General features: G+C 41.4%; 1 protein-coding gene across 2 annotated transcripts in view; it reads right to left on the minus strand.

Moving 5' to 3' along the window:
• The window catches only part of Tec (tec protein tyrosine kinase), a 120,113-nt gene that overhangs the window by 34,520 nt on the left and 68,641 nt on the right, over positions 1 to 16,952 (minus strand). The gene's annotated exons all lie outside the window — the stretch shown is intronic.

The following is a 16,952-nucleotide window of genomic DNA, read 5'->3' on the forward strand; positions in this document are numbered from 1 at the left end:
AAACACACCCACATAAATACAGTTATCTGATACTAGACAAGGATGCCAAAAACATGCTGGAGAAAAGGCAACCTTTTAACAAGAAATGCTGGGAAAACTAGATATCCATATGTAAAAGAATGAAACTTAACCCTTATCTCTCACCCTGCACAAATTCAACTCAAAGTGAATCAAAGACCTAGAAATTAGACCAGAAGCACTGCAACTGTTTGAAGAAAATGTAGGCCCACCACTCCAACATGTCTGCTGAGGAACTGACTTCCTCAACAAGATTCTTAAAGCTCAAAAGTAAAATAACAAATCAGTAAGTGGGATGACATCAAACTAAAAAGCTTCTGCACAGCAAAGAAGAAACAATTAACAACGTGAAGAGAGGGTTTGTAGTTCAGTGGTAGAGCACTTGCCTAGTATGTGTGATGCACGGGGTTCGATTCTCAGCACCGCATATGAATAAATTCATTTAATACAGAAAAAAATAATGTGAAGAGAGACAATACAGAATAATAGATCTTTGTCACTTATTCCTCAGGGCATTAATATCCAGAATATAAGAAGAACTCAAAAAGTAAATAACCCAATTAATAATGAGCAAAAGAATTAAAAAGACACTTCTCAAAAGAGAAATACAAATGACCCACAAATATATGAAAAAATGTTCACTATCTCTAGCAATCAGTGAAATGCAAGTCAAAACTACATGGAGATTTCATCTCTAGTCAGAATGGAAATTATCAAAAATACAAATAATAATAAGTATTGGGGAAATACGGGGAAAAGGGTATAGTCATACATTGTTGGTGGGTCTGCAAATTAGTGCAACCACTCTAAAAAGCAGTACAGAGCTTCCTTAAAAAACTAGGAATAGGACCACCATATGACCCTATCTCACTCCCCAGTATATATCCAATCAGCATACTGTAGGAATGCAGCCACGTTAATGCTTATAGCCACATAATTCACAATAGCCAAGGTATGGAACCAACCTAGGTGCCCTTCAACAGGAGAATGGATGAAGAAAATGTGGCATATAAACACAATGAAATATTAGCCATAAAGAAGAATGAAATTAAGGCATTTGCCAGTAAATGGAAGGAACTGAAGACTATCATGTTAAATGAAATAAGCCGGACCCCAAAGGTCAAAAGTCAAAAGTTTTCTCTGATATGTGGAAGCCAGTCCAAAATAAGGGGGTGGTGGGGAGGGAAAGGAAAGATCAGTGGAGTAAAAGAAGGTGACTGAGGAAGAGGGAGGAGGGAAGCAATAAGGGAAGAACAGTGGAATGAATCTGACCTAAGTTTCCTATGCACATATATAAATATACCACAGGGAATCTCACCATTATGCACATTCACAAGACCCAGTAAAAAATTGTATAATAGCAGAAAGATCGGTAGAAGAGAGGGAAGGAAACGGGGTGGGGGTGGGAGTGTTGAGGGGAGGAGGGAAGGGAAAGGGGAAGTACTGGGGACTGAATTTGAGCAAATTATATTCTATGCTTTTATAACTATGTCAAAATGAATCCTAATGTTATATATAACTAAAATTAACCAATAAAAGACACTGTGATGATTATAATCAAAACCATTAAATCATTTAATTTCTTTTTTTTTAAAGGGAGAGAGAGAGAGAGAGAGAGAGAGAGAGAGAGAGAGAGAGAATTTTTAAATATTTATTTTTCAGTTCTCAGCGGATACAACATCTTTTTTTTAAAATTTTTTATTGTTGGTTGTTCAAAACATTACATAGTTCTTGATATATCATATTTCACACTTTGATTCAAGTGGGTTATGAACTCTCATTTTAACATCTTTGTTTGTATGTGGTGCTGAGGATGGAACCCGGGCCGCACACATGCCAGGCGAGTGCGCTACCGCTTGAGCCACACCCCAGCCCTAAATCATTTAATTTCTAAAAGATGAAATTGTTCTGTCATTGCCTCAAAAAACCTCCAGAACAGAGAAATAAACCCCCTTTCATCGCCTTTCCCTCCCAGCACATGTCTTGTTTGATTTCTTCAACTTCTTGACAGTAGTGTCCCCAAAGAAAAATATCAAAGGCAAAACCAATCAAAACTCCACTGACGCAATCACAAATGCAAATTCAGCCAGCTGTGTCTCCTTCTCCGGTATAGATGCCTCTAGATGCCTCCTGTAGAGGTGGCACAGGGAGCTCAGCAAGGTGGACCGAGGTGCTCACAGATAACTCCCCTGGGACTCTAGTGTTGACTGCCCTCCTTTACTTCCCTGTTGGCCTCCCTCCCTGCTCACTGCACATCTGCCTGAAGCAATTAACGAATGGCAGACCAAGAGCCTCCCCTCCACCATCATCCACACCCTTGAGCATGGTAATGTCACATCTGGGAATTTGTTCCAGGGAGAAATCCAAAAGAACACAAAGTAGTATCTGCGAGGATAATCTGATATCATATATCCATTAAAATGATCATAAATACAATATAGAAATTTTAAAAATTGGCTGAATAACAACGCATTCCACACTAAATTTTGTATAAAGACTAAGGTACTTCCCCCCTCCCTGTGGTAGATGTTCATATGATAAACAGAAGGAAAAAAAAAAGAAGTAAAATCATTGTTCTATTGGGGCTGACCAGCCATGTCCTGGCCTCAATCACTGAAAACTGTTTCACCTAATTCTGTGAAATTCTTCTATAACCTTTGGGCTCACCACCCCACTCCCAGGGACCCAGTCTGCACGCTCAGTGTCACCACACCTCTTTATACCTGCCCCACTCTCTGGCCATCAGCAGCTCCCATTTGACTGGACTATCCCAGCTGCCATTTTACCAGGGCATCCTCTCCCTTCCTCCTCCTCCCCCTCCTCCTCCTCCCCCCTCCTCCCTCCTCCTCCCCCTCCTCCCCCTTCTCCCCCCTCCTTCTTCTTCTCTCTCTCTCTCTCTCTCTCTCTCTCTCTCTCTCTCTCACACACACACACACACACACACAAATATCCCACCCCCTTACATTTTTATCAGTTCCCACTTGTGTCCACACCTTTCCCAAGTCCCTCCTCACCTGGCTGCAGAAGTTCACCTGTCCTCTCTACACCTAGCCAGACCTTCACTGCTGCTCTTCAGTCCTTTTATTTATCTTTAGTGGAGAGCACCTGGTGGCCTCAGGGAGACCAGCAGCTCTGTGAGAACTGCAAACCCTTCCTATTCCCCTCACCTTGGTGGACAATCTTCCTCCCTGATTTGTGGAGAAGACAGCAGCCATTCTGAGAGCACCTTCCCAACTTCCTACCCCTGCAGTTCAACAGTATTCTAAGGTTTTGTCCTTTCTCTTCTCCTTCATCTTGTCTCCAAGAGAAGGTTAAAGGGACACAACAGTTGAGACCCTACAGCTGGCATTTAACAGAAGGACTTCATTCTATGCTCATAAAATCCTTGGGAGGTAGGCACTCTGCCTGTTCTAATGGATGAGGAAATCGCAGCTCAGACAAGCTACACACATTACGCAAGAACCTCAACTGACCCCAACCCCATTGGACCCTGGGATGCACCAGCTGCAAGGATGTAAGAGAATGAACGGAGCCAAGTCCAGGAGGGTCAACAGGGATTCTGGGAGTTCCCCAGGATAGGGAGAAGTGCATTCTCCCCAGCTGCTCTCTTCTAAGGATTTACTTCTGTCTACAGACTTGTTCAACCTCCCCACCCAAACCAAGATCCCTTCTCTGGTCCTGCTAATGCCCTAACTCTTTTTCTCCCTTCCTGAAAGAGAAAAGGATTGCACCCCCAGCTTTCATTTCCTTCCCGCCCACTCTTCCTTAACCACTTGCAATCTGCCTCTCACCTCACAGACTGCTAAAGCTCTTCTCAAAAACAGCGCTAATGACCAAGCCTAACGGTCTTTTCTGAGTTGACATCTGCTTTCTGAGCATCTGAGAGTGCCAACCCTCCCTTCTCGCTTGGTGACCTTGACTTTGGGTCATCCTGGTTTACCTCCCCTTTTCCCTGGATTTATTGACAACTGCCTGTGTCAATGATTGTGTCACAGGGCACAAAAAGACAAGATAGGAAAAGCTCATTTCCTGCACGTGTCATCTTGGAATTGTGCCAGGAGCTTTTAATCCTCACAGTTACCTTGCAAGGCAACGATTATGATGCTCATAGTAAAGTTAACTACAAAGTTAGATAACTTTTCCTGGTTTTCCTGAGGGAGAGAATAATACAGAAACTATTATATAATATAGTTGGTGCTATATAGAAAAAAAATGAATTATGATTTACATGTCAGAAAAGGGACAGTAGAGAGAAACATCCTGCAGAACGAACAACATATGAAAAGAAAAAAAACATTTTCAGGCATGACTTCAGTTTCCTCATCTGTAAAGTGGGAATAATACTAGTTCCTATTCCATAGATTTATTATGACAATTAAATGAACTAATACTGCAAAGCACTTAAAAGAGGGTCTGACCTGTCAATATTTGCTAAATTAAAAGCAAAAAAAAGACAAGTGTGACTAAAGTAGGATGGAAAGGTAAGCAGAGAGCCAGCTTGTAAAGATCTGCTGCATGACACTGAAGGGTCTCCCCAGACAGTGCTACCCACCTGGCTCCTGAGTTCTGACCCAGTTAATGAGTATAAGAAACTGTCTGAGTGACACTCACCTAAGCACAAGACACACACGGTCATTGTAGAAACCTTAGAAAACACTAATGGCACAAGGAAGAATCTAATGACCCCTAAGCCCCAGCCCTGAAGGAAATCACTCTTGGCATCATGAGGTTATCCAGACATTGCTCTGAGGTGGCATATCTCATCTGCCAGCTTGTTAAGAGCAGGCTGTGGCCTGCTTACAAAATGCCCATCGCCACCCACGGCCTGCCCCAGCTACTGAAGGCAGATGTCAGATGTTGCTCAATCTGTACAGAAAATTTTGAGATGGCTTAGATAGTGGGTTGAGTCATTCACCCTAGACTCGTGCTTTGTGATGTACAGTCACTCAATATATTAACATTTGGGCTTTCCTACCCAAACATCTTCCTTTATAGTTAGCATATAAATGTTCAAAATTTTATTCATTCGTTATTTCATCTACTCTGCTAGTGAACACTCACAGGACACCAACTAGTTTCAAAGTTACGGAAAGCCAAGTAAGGGTCTCTACAAGAGGATTTCACAATAATACAGTGAATGGTGGGAGAAGTGAGGGCATGAGTCATAATCTAGAAATGATAAAGTGGTGTGCTTTTATGGTACGATATGTATGTCACTTCACTGTGGGCAATGACGGGCCTAGGACAAGTTGGGGGTTTGGGGGAGGAAATGACATCTGGATTTGGTTTTTAAAGGATAAGTTTCCCTGTTTTAAAAAAAAATTGAGGGTTCCAAGCTGCAAAAACAAAAAAGCATAGAATATTCTGAGAACTGAAAGAAATTCACTGTGTCTAAGGCTTAGGATGGCTCAGGGGTGCTGTGGAAAATGACATCAGAAAAGTCGTTTAAGGTCAAATTAGAAAGAGGCTTATATGCCAAACTTTGGGGCTTAGATTTATCCTGAGTGGCTGTAGGGTAGGGAATGAGGAGGCCTATGCCAAGGCATGTTTTTGAAAAGAGAACTCAGGCAGTGCAGAGAATGGGCAGAGACAGGGAGGCTGGCCACTGCCATACTCTACACCTGACCCCATGCACTTTCTCCCACTTTAACTCTTGGTGAGAGATAATAAGGATCTGCATCAACTCAATGGCCGTAAGTAGGGTAAGGAGAGCAGGGACAGTGTATGGGTGAGGGGTCGGGGGACTTAGAAGGCACAGTCGACAAAACTTTGTGACCTTAAGTATGGGAATGAAGAGCAAAGGAGTTAGGCAGGCTCAGGGATTTTGAGTTGGAGTGAACAGTAGGCCCTGATATCTGATAGAGAATACCAAAGGACAACTAGGCCTGAGGGAGCAAGGCTCGGAAATGTTTGATGACAGAACCAGTTGGAAATATGGGGAGAGAACGGAAAATATGGGGCTAGGGTTCAGAAATGCATGGCACCTCTTTAGAGATGGAGGTAATTCTGCTTTACAGTATTCACAGTAGTACCTCATTCAGACCACATCTCGGTGGCCCTGGAAGCAAGACATGGTGAAGGAGACTCACCACAGGGAACCCCAAGTTACTTAGAGAGCCATATGCTCCTTTCACCTCTGGTCCCGTGCAGTCTCCCATAGTCCACTTTGGCATAAAGCCTTTCAAAGCCACACCAGAGGAGCCATATAAAAGTAATTGTTAAGAACTTTGGGAAGTAACTTCTGGGCATCGACCATAGTTAACCTTGAGAAGGAACGTGCAGGTTTTTCTCCACCTTAGACTATTCCTTGGAATGTTTTTCAAAAACAAAATTAATGGGCTGGGGTTGTGGCTCAGTGGTAGAGGGCTCACCTAGCATGCATAAGGCACTGGGTTCGATTCTCAGCACCACATAAAAGTAAAAAATAAAGATTGTGTCCACCTAAAACTAAAAAAATAAATATAAAGAAACAAAATTACTTCATGAGATATAGTATAAATTATTCTGAATATTGTAATCCAAGGAGAAATAGCCTTTATTTTTTGTGTGTGTAAAATTCTTTTCTAACATCTTTGTCTGACCTGCTGGCCTGGAAAGTAGAATGAAGCTAAGAACTCCTCATACTCACTTTTGAATCCTCCATGCTTAGACTGCCTGGCATTCAATAGGTGTTAATTCAACAATATGCTGAACTGGTATGCAAAGAACCATATGAGCAATACTCTGTGTTCTCTGTGTGTGTGTGTGTGTTCTCTCTTGCATATCCTCTGTATTCTTTGCAAAGCTTGAACATGAGGTAATAACCATTTTACAAACATCACAAATGGAGGAACTAAACAGACAGATAAACTATAACTTGCTTAAAACTGTACACCTGCTAGACGGCAGAAATGAAGTTAGATTTTAAAAAATTCTGTCCCCTAGAAAGTCTTACAAGGCACACCATTTTCCTTTAATTTCCAGAACACTCAGAGTTTTAATAATACTAATATCAATCCTGAATTCAAGCAATTATATTATAAAAGAATGTACACAAATAACCATCTGGCCTCTGGGTGAATTTAAGAAGTCAGTCATTTACCTTCTAGATACCCTGCTATCATTTCTCCTTGCACTTGAGTCACCATTATGCATGATGAGTTATCAGAGTTTCCCTCCAAAATTCCAAATAATCCCACCCATTCCCCATATCATAACTATTATTCCTGCTGTAGCTACTTCCAGTGTCTGCCACAAAGGAAATCTGAATGAATTTCCTCTCTGCTGCAGTAAGAACTCAGGTAGAGAGCATGCACTTTGGAGACAAGCAGTTCCTGTTTCCAGCATCATTTTTGCCACTTATAAGCCATATGGCCTAGGGCAACCCCTGCCTCATCTCTGTGCCACAGTTTCTCTCTCTCTGAGAAACAGGACAATACTTTACCAATCTATTGATGGCATTACAACTGGTGAACATAGGTGCTCAGTGCAATGTCTAGCACATGGAACTCTGTGCTGGATAAATGTATGTATCGACTTATTGGGCCAATGGGTGCCCAGATGGCTGGTAAGACATTATTTCTGAGTGTCTGTGAGGGTATGTCTGGAAGAGAATCAGTGATGAATAAAGAAGAATCAGTAATGAATGCATCGGTGGTGAATAAAGAAGATTTACCCTCTCCAATGTATGTGGGCATCACCCAATTTATTGAAGATCCAAACAGAACAAAACAAGTCAAAAAGCTAGGACAACCCTCTGTTCTTGGGCCTCTGGGGCTTATGTCATAAGCCTCCTCCCCATTTCCAAGTTTCAGTCCTTCATCCTCAGACTGAAGTTCCACCACTGGCTTGCCTGACTCTCAGGGCTTGAACTTGGGGGAACTACTACAGTACATGGTTTTCCTGGGTCTCCAGATTTCAGACGGCAGATTGTCAGAGTTTTCAGTCTCCATAATCATATAAGCCTCTTTCCATAAAAAATCTCTTATACATCCTCTCTCCCTCCTCCATATACATACATATACATCATATACATGCATGATGTATGGACATTATCCTATTGGTTCTGTTTCTCTGGAGAACCCTGACTAATGCAAACTCACTCCCTCAATGGTAGCATTTCCTATTAGTTTTTACAATAACCTTAAGCAGTAAGAAGCTGTCAGGAAACCATGCATCTGAGAGGTTTTAAGATTGGCCAAAGGCACCGGCAAGGTAGAGGGAACTGTGACCACGCACAGAGCAGGCCCAGCGGCCTGCTGAGGGGCAGAGCCGCCCCCCCACCCCCCGTGCCTGCCAGGTAGGTGGAACAGTGACCACCGACAGAAAAGGCCCAGTGGCCCGCGGCGGGACAGAGCTTCCAATCACTCCTGCAAGGTAGGCGGGCCTGTGACCCACAGGCAGAAGAGGAGCAGCGGCCTGCTGAGAGGCTGAGCCGCCCCCTCCCCCTGTGCCGGCAAAGTAGAGGGAACTGTGACCATGCACAGAGCAGGCCCAGCGGCCTGCTGAGGGGCAGAGCCGCCCCACACCCCCGGCGCCTGCCAGGTAGGGGAACTGTGACCACCGACAGAAAAGGCCCAGTGGCCCGCGGTGGGACAGAGCTTCCAATCACTCCTGCAAGGTAGGCAGGCCTGCGACCCTCCGGCAAAAGAGGAGCAGCAGCCTGCTGAGAGGCAGAGCCGCCCCCTCCCCCCCACGCCTGCAAGGTAGACGGAACTGTGACCACCATCAGAACAGGCCAGACCTGCAACCGAGAGACAGAACAGGCCCAGTGGCCTGAGGAAGGGTAGAGCCGCCCCCCCCACCCCGCGCCTGCAAGGTAGGCGGACCTGCGACCCACTGGCAGAAGAGGAGCAGCGGCCTGCTGAGAGGCTGAGCCGCCCCCTCCCCCTGTGCCGGCAAAGTAGAGGGAACTGTGACCATGCACAGAGCAGGCCCAGCGGCCTGCTGAGGGGCAGAGCCGCCCCACACCCCCGGCGCCTGCCAGGTAGGGGAACTGTGACCACCGACAGAAAAGGCCCAGTGGCCCGCGGTGGGACAGAGCTTCCAATCACTCCTGCAAGGTAGGCAGGCCTGCGACCCTCCGGCAAAAGAGGAGCAGCAGCCTGCTGAGAGGCAGAGCCGCCCCCTCCCCCCCACGCCTGCAAGGTAGACGGAACTGTGACCACCATCAGAACAGGCCAGACCTGCAACCGAGAGACAGAACAGGCCCAGTGGCCTGAGGAAGGGTAGAGCCGCCCCCCCCACCCCGCGCCTGCAAGGTAGGCGGACCTGCGACCCACTGGCAGTACAGCCCCAGAGGCCTGCAGAGGGGCAGTGCCGCTGCCTGCGCCTGCAAAGTAGACAGAACTATGACCACCGACAGAACAAGCCTAGCGGCCCGCAGAGGGACAGAGCTGCCACCCGCGCCTGCGAGGGAGACTTTGCAACTATACAAGACCAATATAAATATATAGGGGGAAAATTCAATAGCACAACAGTTTCACCAAGTAGAAAGGAACGCGAACAGTATGAAGAGACAAGGAAAGAAAGGACCACAAGCATTGCAGGTCAACTCAACGTTAGAAGAGGTAATAGCTGCAGCAGATGGAATGTCAGATAAAGAATTCAGGATATACATGCTTCAGATGATCTGGAGTCTCAAGGAAGACATCAGACAGCAAAATCAGACATTGAAAGATCACTTCAACAATGAATTACATAAACAAATCCAAGAAGCAAAAGATCAACTATACAGGGAAATAGAGGTTATAAAAAACAAACAAACAGAAATCCTAGAAATGCAGGAAGCAATAAGCCAACTTAAAAACTCAATTGAGAATACTACAGTAGAGTAGAACACTTAGAAGACAGAACATCAGACAATGAAGATAAAGTATTTCAACTTGAAAAGAACATAGACAGCTCAGCAAGACTGTTAAGAAACCATGAGCAGAACATCCAAGAAATATGGGATAACATCAAGAGAACAAATTTAAGAGTCATTGGGATACAGGAAGGGACAGAGTTTCAAACCAAAGGAATGAGCAATCTATTCAATGAAATAATACGAGAAAACTTCCCAGACTTGAAAAATGAGACAGAACCCCAAATCCTAGAATCCTACAGGACGCCGAATGTGCAAAATCATAAGAGATCCACACCTAGACACATTATAATGAAGATGCCCAACATACAGAATAAGGAGAGAATTTTAAAAGCTACAAGAGAAAGGAAGCAGATCACATTTAGGGGTAAGCCAATCAGGATAACAGCTGATCTTTCAACACAGACTCTGAAAGCTAGAAGATCCTGGAATAACATATTTCAAACACTGAAAGAAAATGGGTTCCAACCAAGAATTGTGTTTCCAGCGAAATTAAGCTTCAGGATGGAAGATGAAATTAAAACCTTCCACGATAAACAAAAGTTAAAAGAATTCGCAGCTAGAAAACCATCTCTTCAAAACATCCTTGGCAAAACATTACAGGAAGAGGAAATGGAAAATAACAATGAAAACCAACAGTGGGAGGTAGGACACTAAAGGGGGAAAAATAATCAAAGAGGAAAACAAACCATGTTTAGTAACATAAATAAACAAATATGGCTGGAAGAACAACCCATATCTCAATAATAACCCTAAATGTTAATGGCTTAAACTCACCAATTAAGAGACACAGGCTAGTAGAATGGATTACAAAACAAGACCCAACAATATGCTGCCTACAGGAGACGCATTTGATAGGAAAAGACATACATAGGCTGAAGGTGAAAGGTTGGGAAAAATCATATCACTCATATGGACTTCGGAAACAAGCAGGAGTATCCATACTCATATCAAATAAAATAGATTTCAAGCCCAAGTTAATCAAAAGGGATAAAGAGGGACACTACATACTGCTTAAGGGAACCATACACCAACAAGACATAACAATCATAAATATATATGCCCCAAACAATGGTGCAGCTATGTTCATCAAACAAACTCTTCTCAAGTTCAAGAGTCTAATAGACCACCATACAATAATCATGGGAGACTTCAACACACCTCTCTCGCCACTGGACAGATCTTCCAAACAAAAGTTGAATAAGGAAACTATAGAACTCAATAACACAATTAATAACCTAGACTTAATTGACATATATAGAATATACCACCCAACATCAAGCAGTTACACTTTTTTCTCAGCAGCACATGGATCCTTCTCAAAAATAGATCATATATTATGTCACAGGGAAACTCTTAGACAATATAAAGGAGTAGAGATAATACCATGCATCCTATCTGATCATAATGGAATGGAACTGAAAATCAACGATAAAAGAAGGAAGGGAAAAGAATACATCACTTGGAGAATGAACAATAGGTTATTGAATGATCAATGGGTTATAGAAGACATCAAGGAAGAAATTAAAATATTCTTAGAGATTAATGAAAACACAGACACAACATATCGGAATCTATGGGACACATTGAAAGCAGTTCTAAGAGGAAAATTCATTGCTTGGAGTTCATTCCTTAAAAAAAGAAAAAACCAACAAATAAATGATCTCATACTTCATCTCAAAATCCTAGAAAAAGAAGAGCAAAACAACAGCAAAAGAAGTAGAAGGCAAGAAATAATTAAAATCAGAGCTGAAATTAATGAAATCGAAACAAAAGAAACAATTGAAAAAATTGACAAAACTAAAAGTTGGTTCTTTGAAAAAATAAACAAAATCGACAGACCCTTAGCCATGCTAGCAAAGAGAAGAAGAGAGAGAACTCAAATTACTAACATACGGGATGAAAGAGGCAATATCACAACAGACACTTCAGAAATACAGAAGATAATCAAAAATTATTTTGAATCCTTATACTCCAATAAATTAGAAGATAGTGAAGGCATAGATAAATTTCTTAAGTCATATGATCTGCCCAGATTGAGTCAGGAGGATATAGACAACCTAAACAGACCAATATCAATTGAGGAAATAGAAGAAACCATCAAAAGACTACCAACTAAGAAAAGCCCAGGACCGGATGGGTATACAGCAGAGTTTTACAAAACCTTTAAAGAGGAACTAATACCAATACTTTTCAAGCTACTTCGGGAAATAGAAAAAGAGGGAGAACTTCCAAATTCATTCTACGAGGCCAACATCACCCTGATACCTAAACCAGACAAAGACACTTCAAAGAAAGAAAACTACAGACCAATATCTCTAATGAACCTAGATGCAAAAATCCTCAATAAAATTCTGGCCACTCGGATACAAAAACTTATCAAAAAAATTGTGCACCATGATCAAGTAGGATTCATCCCTGGGATGCAAGGCTGGTTCAATATACGGAAATCAATAAATGTTATTCACCACATCAATAGACTTAAAAATAAGAATCATATGATCATCTCGATAGATGCGGAAAAAGCATTTGACAAAGTACAGCATCCCTTTATGTTCAAAACTCTAGAAAAACTAGGGATAACAGGAACATACCTCAATATTGTAAAAGCAATCTATGCTAAGCCTCAGGCTAGCATCATTCTGAATGGAGAAAAATTGAAGGCATTCCCTCTAAAATCTGGAACAAGACAGGGATGCCCTCTCTCACCACTTCTGTTCAACATAGTTCTCGAAACACTGGCCAGAGCAATTAGACAGATGAAAGAAATTAAAGGCATAAAAATAGGAAAAGAAGAACTTAAATTATCACTATTTGCAGATGACATGATTCTATACCTAGCAGACCCAAAAGGGTCTACAAAGAAACTATTAGAGCTAATAAATGAATTCAGCAAAGTGGCAGGATATAAAATCAACACGCATAAATCAAAGTCATTCCTGTATATCAGCGACAAATCCTCTGAAATGGAAATGAGGACAACCACTCCATTCACAATATCTTCAAAAAAAATAAAATACTTGGGAATCAACCTAACAAAAGAGGTGAAAGACTTATACAATGAAAACTACAGAACCCTAAAGAGAGAAATAGAAGAAGATCTTAGAAGATGGAAAAATATACCCTGTTCACGGATAGGCAGAACTAACATCATCAAAATGGCGATATTACCAAAAGTTCTCTATAGGTTTAATGCAATGCCAATCAAAATCCCAACGGCATTTCTTGTAGAAATAGAGAAAGCAATCATGAAATTCATATGGAAAAACAAAAGACCCAGAATAGCAAAAACAATGCTAAGCAGGAAGTGTGAATCAGGCGGTATAGCGATACCAGACTTCAAACTATACTACAGAGCAATAGTAACAAAAACAGCATGGTACTGGTACCAAAACAGGCGGGTGGACCAATGGTACAGAATAGAGGACACAGAAACCAATCCACAAAACTACAACTACCTTATATTTGATAAAGGGGCTAAAAGCATGCAATGGAGGAAGGATAGCATCTTCAACAAATGGTGCTGGGAAAACTGGAAATCCATATGCAACAAAATGAAACTGAATCCCTTTCTCTCGCCATGCACAAAAGTTAATTCAAAATGGATCAAGGAGCTTCATATCAAATCAGAGACACGCCGTCTGATAGAAGAAAAAGTTGGCTACGATCTACATACTGTGGGGTCGGGCTCCAAATTCCTCAATAGGACACCCATAGCACAAAAGTTAATAACTAGAATCAACAAATGGGACTTACTCAAACTAAAAAGTTTTTTCTCAGCAAAAGAAATAATAAGAGAGGTAAATAGGGAGCCTACATCATGGGAACAAATCTTTACTCCTCACACTTCAGATAGAGCCCTAATATCCAGAGTATACAAAGAACTCAAAAAATTAGACAATAAGAGAACAAACAACCCAATCAACAAATGGGCCAAGGACCTGAACAGACACTTCTCAGAGGAGGACATACAATCAATCAACAAGTACATGAAAAAATGCTCACCATCTCTAGCAGTCAGAGAAATGCAAATCAAAACCACCCTAAGATACCATCTCACTCCAGTTAGATTGGCAGCCATTATGAAGTCAAACAACAACAAGTGCTGTCGAGGATGTGGGGAAAAGGGTACACTTGTACATTGCTGGTGGGACTGCAAATTGGTGCAGCCAATTTGGAAAGCAGTATGGAGATTTCTTGGAAAGCTGGGAATGGAGCCACCATTTGACCCAGCTATTCCCCTTCTCGGTCTATTCCCTAAAGACCTAAAAAGAGCATGCTACAGGGACACTGCTACATCGATGTTCATAGCAGCACAATTCACAATAGCTAGACTGTGGAACCAACCTAGATGCCCTTCAATGGATGAATGGATAAAAAAAATGTGGCATTTATACACAATGGAGTATTACTCTGCATTAAAAAATGACAAAATCATAGAATTTACAGGGAAATGGATGGCATTAGAGCAGATTATGCTAAGTGAAGCTAGCCAATCCCTAAAAAACAAATGCCAAATATCTTCTTTGATATAAGGAGAGTAACTAAGAACAGAGTAGGGACGAAGAGCAGGAGAAGAAGATTAACATTAAACAGGGATGAGAGGTGGGAGGGAAAGCGAGAGAGAAGGGAAAATGCATGGAAATGGAAGGAGACCCTCAGAGTTATACAAAAGTACATACAAGAGGAAGTGAGGGGAAGGGGAAAAATAATATAAGGGGGACAAACGAATGTCAGTAGACAGAGCAGAGAGAGAAGAGGGGAGGGGAGGGGAGGGGAGGGGAGGGGGGATAGTAGAGGATAGGAAAGGCAGCAGAATACAACAGACACTAGTATGGCAATATGTAAATCAATGGATGTGTAACTGATGTGATTCTGCAATCTGTATATGGGGTAAAAATGGGAGCTCATAACCCACTTGAATCAAATTGTGAAATATGATATATCAAGAACTATGTAATGTTTTGAACAGCCAACAATAAAAAATTAAAAAAAAAAAAGATTAGCCAAAGATCATAAAAGGCTATGCCAAAACTGAACCCAAAAAGACCAAAGCTTTTACCTAATTCCAGACTTTTCAAACTTTAATGTTTATGGGTTCTTATTAAAGAAGTTATGCTGTGACCAAAGCTAACAACTACAGAGCACTCACGATGAGCTGGACACTGTCTTAGCCTTTTATATGGATAATCTCACAGCATTATAACACGAGAACTGTTGCCACCCCATTTTACAGATGAATAACTCAAGACTTGGATTACATATTAACTTGCCCCATAACTTAGAGTTTGAATTCTAACTAATTCCAATTCTAAATTCTTAAGTGCCACATACACTTGGGCCACTTAACTATGTATAAATATAAACTCAGTGAAAATTTCCTATGCCTACAGCCCTTATACAACTATACACTAAAGCAAATTTACAAATAATATACAAACAAAACTACACAACAAATAAGGCGAAATTAATGTTATTGGCATGTGCTAAATGGGGGTGCTTGCTGGAATGGAATCCCTCTAGCTCAGTTCTCTTAGCAGCCACTTATCCTCATGACTGTAGGCCATGTGACACTCTCTCCTGCCCCTCCTCTCAATTCCAGCTGTGGAGAACCTCTGTACACATACTCCTATCCCCTCATTAGATCCTGTGCAGCACCTCCAAATTGTTTGATATTCAATCAGCCTCCTGTTCTTTCTCAGTAGACCACAACAATTAAAATAGACCACAAATTCAAATCCAAATTGGGACTACAGATACAGCATGTTTAGTAATGAGAGACCATCCAGGAAAAGCAAAAAAATAAAAATTAAAAATCACATATACACACACGTAAAATGTTACTGAAGGGGATAAAATATTGTCATCACATCAAGAAGACAAAATTTTAAATTCCTAGAACTTTCAGTCCTCAATACACACAAAGCACTGTTGTGGCCAACATTCACTGCATTCTTCACGACAATTTTTATTTGTATTTAATCTGGAACTAGATTTGGTCATTCATTCAGTCACATTCATCAAATATTCCATCCTTCCACCTTCTGCAAGATCCAAACACCAAAGTACCATGATGGAGATAAAAGCATACAAAATTCCTTGACCTTAAAAAATTTACAACCAGACATTTGCTAAGGTTCAGGAGAGGAATAACAATATTCATAAGGAAAATTCAAATGGGTCAAAACGAAAGGTAAAGAGTTTCAATCAACTCTGCAACAAAACAGAAAGTGATGCACTGTAGTATCAAAATCCCAAGTGAGTCAGAAAGGCCATTCCATTCCTGAGAGTAGTCCTTTTCCCTGTCCACTAAGAGCAGAGTTCAAAGAAGGAGTCTCAATGCGACAGGACCCATTAACAGGAAAGTAAGGGAAACCTCAAATACACAATGCTCAAGTCCTGTGGGTTTTGCATGTGAAATGAAACCTACAACTACAGTCCTACTGGGCACACGATTCCCACCCTCTTGTGGGATTCCCACCCACTCAGGATGGTTTTGACATTTTTCATGTGCATACTGAGAATAATTTTGATACAGACGTTTCTGGGGTCAGATAAGGTGGAATAAAAAAATTTCAAAGCACTATTAGTTTGGTGATAAATTGCCTTTTTTTTTAAACCAAGTATGAACTTCTAATAGAAAACAAAAGCAAAAGCAAAACCGAAAATTTGGCATCCCAGTATCTTTTTTCCTCTCTTTTAATCAGTTCATCTTATTACTTCTTAGGGTGCTTTACATTTTATAATGGGCTTTTATGCTTTAACAACAAAAAAAAGCTTCTGCATTGAGAAGCGAGTAGTTGCAGACATAAACATGTTTTAATGATAAAGTTTATGGTTTTTCAAAGTAATATCCAGAATAAAAACAGGATGTTGAAAAATCTCTGTAAATTTTAAGAAATCGGAAGGTAAAATTCCATTTCCAGAATCAGAAAATAATCTTCAGATAAGATTGTGCTGATGTAGGCAATCATAGTTTCTGGAGATGTGGTTTCACTGTATTTTACAGTCCAGTTGCAGTCCTCAGAGAACAAATGACTATTGCCAAGGGATTCCACAACCACAAGAGATGGTGGTCACTGGCTGTGTT

Source organism: Marmota monax, unplaced genomic scaffold (assembly GCF_021218885.2).
Source record: "Marmota monax isolate L192 unplaced genomic scaffold, Marmota_monax_Labrador192_F-V1.1 WCK01_AAM20220418_F8-fsc00025, whole genome shotgun sequence".
Lineage (NCBI taxonomy): Eukaryota > Metazoa > Chordata > Mammalia > Rodentia > Sciuridae > Marmota > Marmota monax.